Source organism: Mustela erminea, chromosome X (genome assembly GCF_009829155.1).
Source record: "Mustela erminea isolate mMusErm1 chromosome X, mMusErm1.Pri, whole genome shotgun sequence".
Lineage (NCBI taxonomy): Eukaryota > Metazoa > Chordata > Mammalia > Carnivora > Mustelidae > Mustela > Mustela erminea.
This window is the reverse complement of record NC_045635.1, coordinates 100,803,634-100,812,804: the sequence shown is the minus strand read 5'-3', so window position 1 is coordinate 100,812,804 and position 9,171 is coordinate 100,803,634. Positions and strand designations below refer to the sequence as shown.

At 39.7% G+C, this 9,171-nt stretch overlaps 2 pseudogenes; one reads left to right on the top strand and one right to left on the bottom strand.

The window, feature by feature from the left end:
- The first annotated feature begins 1,556 nt into the window (after positions 1–1,556).
- LOC116582340 lies at positions 1,557–2,248 on the top strand (annotated as a pseudogene).
- Positions 2,249–3,272: 1,024 nt separating this feature from the next.
- LOC116582648 lies at positions 3,273–3,886 on the bottom strand (annotated as a pseudogene).
- Positions 3,887–9,171: the final 5,285 nt, after the last annotated feature.

Genomic DNA, 9,171 nt, shown 5'->3' with positions numbered 1-9,171 from the left:
AGATGCTACAGGCTTCCAATTTCTGTTTCTATTTCCACCTTGGTATAAGTGCCATAACTTTCACCAGAGATAATCATATAAGCCATTAATGGGTACCACCTCAGGAAGAGTCCAAGGATGAGATCCAACACAAAGCCTCTTCTGCAATCTCCCACCAGCATTAGAGAGCCCATTAATCCTAGGCAGTTCTGCTTTCCTTCAAAGAGATAAAGGAGCTCCCACTTCCAAGGAGGTCAGGGATAGATGAAGTGAGAGGCGGGAATGACTCTTATAGTGACAAGAATATACATTACCTACTAAAAATATTCTTCTGTTTTAACATAATTGTCCTGATACTATATTAAAATAGCTGCATCAAAATATCTCTAATTATTCCCTGGACTTCTGATTCTGTGATAAGATGGAAAGGAAATGTACTTCTCCATATTTTTTCACTAAGTATAATTACCAACCCTGAATATTACATATAAAAACTTAAGATGACTCTGGAAGGTGGAGAGAAAAAAGACCAAGTAGGAAACTTGAGATTCAAGGAATGGCATGATGTTAAATTTTTTGGGTTTTCCTTTTGCTTAATATATCCTGGGTTGGGTGCAGTAGAGGCTCGTAACCAGGATACACCCGTTAACGCAGACTGAAAGTGCTCCAGGTAAAACCTGTTCTCTCTAGCAAAAGGACCAGGATAAAGGCAACCTAGTAAAAGAGAAAACTTTTAGACAATCATTACCTTACTCCAGCCAAATACCACAAGATAAAAATTGGGGTTGCACACAACCCATGATAGAATAAGCCAGGTGGGAAACCTAGACCTCTACCACTGTAACAAGTCATCTCTTCCCCTATACTAGGTTGGTGACCAAAAAATAAAAAAATAAAAAAATAAAGCAGAGCAGATACCTGGAACTTTCATTCTGATCCAGTGATAAGAAGACCCACCCCCTACCCATGGTGACAGTGGAGGCCATGTACGGAAAAGTAATGAGGTACCCTTTCTCCTCCCAGCCAAGATGATGTCAGCAGAGGCCTAGAAAAGACCTGAAATGATTTTATCCCTGCCCAAAAATAACAAGAGGCTCTCATTTATGGAATGTCAAAGGTGCCCTGGTAGGAAATATGCACTTCTATCCCTGATTGGCAGTAATGAGGCAACATACCATTTACCACTCTTGTGTGGTGACTGAGAAGTCTTATAAAAGTTTAACAAGATCCAAAGTCTCATAACATAATAGCCCCAATTGCCAGGATACACAAAAATAATCACTCATCATACTAAGAATCAGGAAAATCTGAATAAGGAAAAGAAAATCATCAGATGAAAACAAGAGACACAAATAATAGAATTACATTAGTCATCATGTTTCAATGAAAAATTATGTAAAAGATGAAAGAAAATTAAAAGATAGAAAGTCCCAAAGTTCCCATCAAATAAATATAGTGTCCCAGCAAAGAAATAGAAGACATAAAGAAAAATCAAACTTTAGGACTGAAAATACAATAACCAAAATGAAAAATTGCTAGAAGGAGCCAACAGCAGAATAGAGTTGATATGGGAAAGAATGAGTGGACATAAAGACAGAATAGTAGAAATTACCCATTCTGAGAAGTAGGAGCAGGAACCCAGGAAGACTCAGCTTATTAAAGCTGCTCCAGTGACAGAAACAAGTTTGAAGACCCAGTGTCAGTAAATTCACCACCATGATTATGAAAGGAGGAAACAAAATACTGGCCAGATCCCTCGTGATGCAGACTCTGGAAGCTGGAAAAGGGAAGGAGTTTGAGAAGTACAATGTTGCTTCTGCAGAGGAACAGGCAACCATCCAGCAAAACCCCTTCACCAGCTTCCACCAAGTACTGAAGAACTATGAGCCTGTGATTGGGTTGGTACCCACCTTCAGAGGTGGCCATTTCTACCAAGACCCTATGTCACTAGATGATCGGTGTCATCGTTTTCCTGATAATGAAGTGGATGATTACTGAGTGCCGGGAGAAGAAGCACTGGTGGACGTTGATGCTAGAGAAGCTGTCACATAAGCTGCTGGAGGCTTTTCACAAACAGGGCCCTGTGGTCAAGAAGAAGCATGACATGCACAATATGGTGGAGGCCATCCATGCCCTGGCTCACTATTGCTGGTGGCAGACAGAGGGTAGAGGCTCAAGGAGGAGCCCAGGGCTTTCTCCTGCAAGAAACAACATGAGCCACTGTCATGGTGAAAAACACTTGGGGGTTAAGGATGTAGTTCCCTTTTAAAGGCCATCAGGCCTCATAGGATGGAGCAACATATTTATTGCTTGTAAGTCCTTTCTCTGGGGGCTAGAACTTGTTTTTCCTGTCCCATTTCCTTACAAAGAGGGAACATATCAATTTGGATTTCCCCCAGGAAACATAGGGCCCATCCAGCCACTCTTCCCTCAGTTCAGGGTAGAATTCAGGATAACACTAAAGGAAGCAGGATTTGTTTTTTGTTTTTGTTTTTGTTTTTGTTTTTTTTTGAGGACAAGATCCACATTTTATTTACATTTTAAGACTAACTTTAATCTCAAAATCACATACCCATACACCTATTTCCTTTTTGCTGATTTCACTTAAATTCATGGTTTGTCAAACAAAGACTGTAAACAAATATTTACCATGTCTGTTACATGTAACACACAGGAACAGCTTTTAACATAAATTCATTGACCTCCCCCACAACATTTTTTATTATAAATACAGGTATCAAAGCAATCCTGAACATTTTTTTGATACTTTTAGTAGTCAGCACCCATACCACTTCAAAAATTAACACAATTTGTGACAATATTCATTGTACCTGCTACGTAGACAATTTCAACTGAAGCTCTTTCACTAAGTAAGATGGACAAAGCATGCCATTTCTGTTTTTCCTCTTGAAATTTTTTTTTTACTTTTCAGAAACACACATCCTTACACAGCATCTGATTCTTCTCTCCATGCTTTCATCTTTTAAACCTGAATTCTATTTTGAGTACTCCAGGTTTATGCTTAAATTATTTTATTTATTTATTTGACAGACAGAGATCACAAGTAGGCAGAGAGGCAGGCAGAGAGAGAGAGGGGGGAAGCAGGCTCCCTGCTGAGCAGAGAGCCTGATGCAGGGCTCCATCCCAGGACCCTGGGACCACGACCTGACCTGGAGGCAGAGGCTTAACCCACTGAGCCACCCAGGCGCCCCTTTTATGCTTAAATGATAATGACTTAACAAGAGAAAAAAGAAATTGTGCTGCATTTTTCCTCCTGTAACCTGAAAACATAATGGTGTACATATGTTAAATATATTCTTACAAATGTCCAGATCATGTTTACCAGCTGGAATTCTTTTACTTAATGTGTGAGTATTTTGCATTGTGACATTTAATCAAGACATTAACATGAGTAGAAGGTTGTTGATTTAAGACAAGTTTGAGATCCACTAAAATTAATTGTTGTATGTTTGTCCTTCTGGTGGCTGTGGAAGCTTCATACTTTCTTTGGACATCATTAGACGTCTTAGCTCTTGAAGTACAACTTTAATGCTCTATGAATTTTGCCATTTTGCTAACACTGGTATGCTCCGTGCATCCGCTATTCCACTGGAATTATTAATTCCATTCATATTAATTTTGGTTACTAATCTAACTGATGTAGGATCTTCTGGGTATTTAGGTCCACATTCTAATTTCAGGCTATATATTCGGTTTTCATAATTTGTCCTTGGTGGCCCAATAATCATGCCTGTCCACCTCATAAGTGTCATATCTTCATCATCTTCGAGGCCCCAGCTAACCATACCATCGCCTACTCCTTTGTGTCCTTTTTCAAGTTCTTCCAACAAGCGAAAATTACGAGGAACTTTAACTCCTGTGGAGACCGCCATCTTCTCCTGTAGCCCGATGCCTGTTTTTGTACTTTTTAACGATTTTATTTATTTATTTATTTGACAGAGAAAGACACAGTGAGAGGGAACACAGAAGGGGAAGTGAGAGAAAGAGGGGAAAGAGAATCCCAAGCAGACTCCATGCTGAGTGTGAGCCTGATGTAGGGCTTGAGCCCACAACCCCTGAGGTCATTACCTGAGCTGAAAGTAAGAGTTAGATGTTCAACTGACTGTGCCAGCCAAGCAACCTAAGAAGCAGTTTGTTTGTTTGTTTTAATTTTTTAAATTTTTTATTAATGTATAATGTATTATTAGCCCCAGGGGTACAGGTCTGTGAATTGCCAGGTTTACATACTTCACAGCACTCACCATAGCACATATCCTCCCCAATGTCTATAACCCAACCACCCTCTCCCTATCTCCTTTCCCCCAGCAGCCCTCAGTTTGTTTTGTGAGACTGAGTCTCCTAAGAAGCAGTTTTATTAGAAAATTCTCACCCTGGATGGTGCCTAGGTGGCTCAACCGGTTAAGCGTCTGTCTCTGGCTCAGGTCATGATCTCAGGGTCCTGGGATTGAGTCCTGCACCAGGCTCCCTGCTCAGTGGGGAGCCTGCTTCTCCCTCTGCCTCTGCCTGCCACTCCCCCTGCTAGTGCTTTCTATCAAATAAATAAATAAAATCTTTAAAATTTTTTTAAAAATTAAATTTAAAAAAGAAAGAAAATTCTCACCCTGAACTGGTATAGCATGTGATGTGGCTCTGCCATTTACTAAAACTGAATGGAAATTTTAAAAAAGGAAAAAGAGAAAAGAAATGACCAATTCTGAACAATAGGAAAAAAAAAAAGTGGGAAAAAGTACTTAGGGACCTGTGGTTGTATAACAAAAGATCTAACATTTATGCCATCAGATTCTCATAAAGTTATAAGAATGGTGCTAAAGTGGTATTCATTTTATTTATTTATTTATTTACTTACTTACTTACTTATTTACTTATTATTTTTTATTTGCCGGAGAGAGACACAGGGAGAGAGGGAACACAAGCAGGGGGAGTGGGAGAGGGAGAAGCAGGCTTCCCACCAAGAAAAGAGTCTGATGCGGGGCTTGAACCCAGGACCCCAGGACCCCAGTACCCCAGGACTATGACCAAAAACTGAAGTCAGGTACCTAACAGTAGAGCCACCCAGTTGCCCCTAACGTAGTATTCAAAGAAACAATGGCTGAGAGGTGCCTGGCTGGCTCAGTTCAGAAAGTATGTGACTCTTGATCTGAGGGTTGTGTGTTGAAGCCACACCATTGAGTGTCGAGCTTACTTTATTTATTTGTTTGTTTATTTGTTTATTTATTTTAAAAAGATTTTGTTTATTTATCTGACAGAGAGAGACACAGTGAGAGAGGGAGCTCATGTAGGGGGAATGGGAGAGGAAGAAGCAGGCTTCCGGTGGGGCAGGAAGCCCAGTGTGGGGCTTGATCCAAGGACCCTGGGATCATGACCTGCGCCGAAGGCAGATGCTTAACGACTGAGCCACCCAGGCACCCTAGAGCTTACTTTATAGCAAACAAATAAATGAAAAGTAATAATGGTTTAAAATTCTCCAAATTTGGCAAATGACATAAACTTACAATTGTAAGAAACATACAAATGAAAAACGTCAAAAAGGATAGACCCAAAGAAATTCATGCTACAATACATTAGAATCAAGCTCCTGAAATTTAGAGACAAAGAAAACCTAAAGAGTAGTAAGAGAGAAATGACACCTTACTTTCCAAGGGAAAAGAACACAAAATTACAGCAGATTTCTAAATACAAGCTCAGGATGAGCACAGACAGGAGGTGGGTGCTCCCTTCTCTACACAATCTCCACTTGTGGCTCCACCTTGAGGCCAGAGGGAGTGGCACACTTTAGCATTTTTAATGCTAAGCAAAGAAATATGAACCCAGAATTCTATATCCAGTGAAAATATTCTTCATCAAAAAAGGACAAATCTAGGGGCGCCTGGGTGGCTCAGTGGGTTAAGCGGCTGCCTTCGGCTCAGGTCATGATCTCAGGGTCCTGGGATCGAGTCTCGCTTCGGGCTCTTTGCTCAGCAGGGAGCCTGCTTCCCTCTCTCTCTCTCTGCCTGCCTCTCTGTTTATTTGTGATCTCTCTCTGTCAAATAAATAAATAAAATCTTTAAAAAAAAAAAAAAAGGACAAATCTAGACCATCTCAGGTAAAGGGAAATGAAGAGAATTTGTCGCCAGCAGACCTACCCTAAAAGAATGGCTAGAAGAAATTAATAAAGCAGGAAGGAAATAATACAAGAAGGAGTCTTAGAATATCCGGAAGGAAGAAAGTATAATAAGAAGAATCAAAAATTGCATAATACAATAGACCTTCCTTTTCCTCAAGTTTCTAGACACTAAAAATAAACTATCTGAAAAAAAAATGTTTAATCGCTGTACAATATCATCAAAACAACAAAATAGTTAGGAATGGGAATAGGAAGTGAAGCTCTCTACTGTGAAAACTGTAAAACATTGATTTAAGAAATTGAAGAAAATGTAAATAAATGGAAAGATAACCCATGTTCATAGGTTATGTTCATAGGTTGGGAGAATATTGTTAAAATTTCCATCCTACCCAAAGTGATTTGTAGATTCAATGCAATCTCTACCAAAATTCTAATGCTGTTTTTCACAGAAGTAGAACAATGAATCCTAAAACTCACATGGAACCCCAAATTACCCTGAATAGCCAAAGCAATCTTGAGAAAAAACAAAGCTGGAAGCATCACATTCCTGATTTCAAACTATATTACAAAGCTACAGTAATCAAAACAGTATGGTATTTGCATAACAGGCACACATACCAAAGGAACACAGTTACGAGACCAGAAATAAACCCACACATATATGGTAGATTAATATGTGACAAAGGAGCCAAGAATAGACAATGGGGAAATGATAGTCTCTTTAACACGTGGTGCTTGGAAAACTGGATAATCCCATGCAGAAGAATGAGCCTTGATCTTATACCACTAACAAAACTTAATTCAAGGTATTTTAAGGATTTAAATATAACACCCAAAACATTATAGCTCCTAGAAAAAGACATAGGGAAAAAAGCTGCTTGACATTAGTCCTGGCAATATTTTTTTGGCTACAAGGCCAAAAGCACAGTCAACAAAAGCAAAAATAAATAAATAAATAAAAATCATCAAGAGGGATTTAAACTAAAAACTTCTACACTGCAAAAGAATTAATCAATAAAATGAAAAGGCAACCTATGGAATGGGAAATAATATCTAACCATCTATCTGATAAGGGATTAACAGACAAAATACATAAGGAACTCATACAACCCAAGAGCAAAAACCCCCTGAAAAATCTAATTTAAAAACGACCAGAGGGGCGATGGGTGGCTCAGTGGGTTAAGCCGCTGCCTTCAGCTCAGGTCATGATCTCAGGGTCCTGGGATCGAGTCCCGCATCGGGCTCATTGCTCAGCAGGGAGCCTGCTTCCCTCTCTCTCTGTCTCTCTCTCTCTGCCTGCCTCTCCGTCTACTTGTGATTTCTCTCTGTCAAATAAATAAATAAAATCTTTAAAAAACAAAAAACAAAACAAAGCAAAAAAAAAAAAAGACCAGAGGAACTGAACAAGCATTTTTCCAAAGAGGTATACAAATGACCAGTAGGTACATAAAAAAGGGCTCAACATCACTAACCATCAGGGAAATGCAAATGAAAGCCACCAGTTAGAATGGCTATTATAAAAAAGACAAGAGGGTCCCCTGGGTAGGTCAGTTGGTTAAGCTCTCCCTTCAGCTCATGTCATGAATCAGGGGTTGGGGATCAAGTTCCGCACTGGGCTCCCTGCTCAGCATGGACCCTGCTTCTCAATCTGCCTCTGCCTCTCTCTCTTTCTCTCTGTCTCTCATGAATGAATAAATAAAATCTGAAACAAAGAAACAAACAAACAAACAAGAGATGACAAATGTTGGCAAGGATATGGAGAAAAGAGGACCTTTGTGCACTACTGGTGAGAATGTAAATTGGTACAGCCATTAGGGAAAAAAGTATAGAGGTTGTTCCAAAAATTAATAATAGAACTCCCATATGATCCAGCAATCTCACTTCTGGGTATATAGCCAAAGGAAATGAAATTAGGATCTCGAAGAGATATCCAGAATCCCATTTTCATTGTAGCATTATTCACAGTAACCAAGACATTGAAATAGCCTAAGTGTCTAAGGATGAATGGAATAAAATGTGACACAGAGACTCACACACACAATGGAATATTATTCAACTACCAGAAAGAAGGAAGGCCTTCCATTTGCAACAACATTTTAAAAAAAAATTTTTTTAAAAGACTAATTTATTTATTTATTTGACAGACAGAGATCACAAGTAGTCAGAGAGAGAGGAGGAAGCAGGCTCCCTACTGAGCAGAGAGCCCAATGAGGGGCTTCATCCCAGGACCCTGGGATCATGACCTGAGCTGAAGGCAGAGGCTTTAACCCACTGAGCCACCCAGGTGCCCCTGCAACAACATTTGGACCTTGAAAGTTTTATGCTAATTGAAATAAGTCAGAGAAAGACAAATACTATGTGATATCACTTATATGTGAAACCTAAAAAAAGACAAACTTGGTGTACCTGGGTAACTCAGTTGGTTATGTCCAACTCTTTTTTTTTTTTAATATTTTTTTTTAAGTTTTTTTTTTTTAATTTATTCATTTGACAGAGATCACAAGTAGGCAGAGAGGCAGGCACAGAGACAGAGGCTGCAGGCTCCCCGCTGAGCAGAGTCTGATGTAGGGCTCGATCCCAGGACCCTGAGATCATGACCTGAGCCAAAGGCAGAAGCTTAACCCACTGAGCCACCCAAGCGCCCCGTTGTGTCCAACTCTTGATTTCGGCTCAGGTCATGGTCCCAAGGTCGTGAAATTGAGCCCTGCATCAGGTTCTAAGCTGGGCATGTAGTCTGCTTAAGACTCTCTCCTCTCCCTCTACCCCTACCCACCTCCCCACTCCCTGCCTTGCTCTCTCACTCTTAGAAAAGAAAATAATTAATTAAAAAGTCAAACTTACACAACAGAGAGTAGAATGGTTCTTGCTGGATCCTAGGGGCAGGAGAAATGGGAATGTGTTGGTCAAACTTTCTATTATAAAATGAGTAAGTTCTGGTGATCTAATGTACAGCATGAAGACTAGAGTGAACAATACTATATTATCTGAAAGTTGCTAAGGGTGTTAAATTTAAATATTCTCACCACACCAAACAAATAATAATTATGTGAGGTGAAAGATGTGTGAAC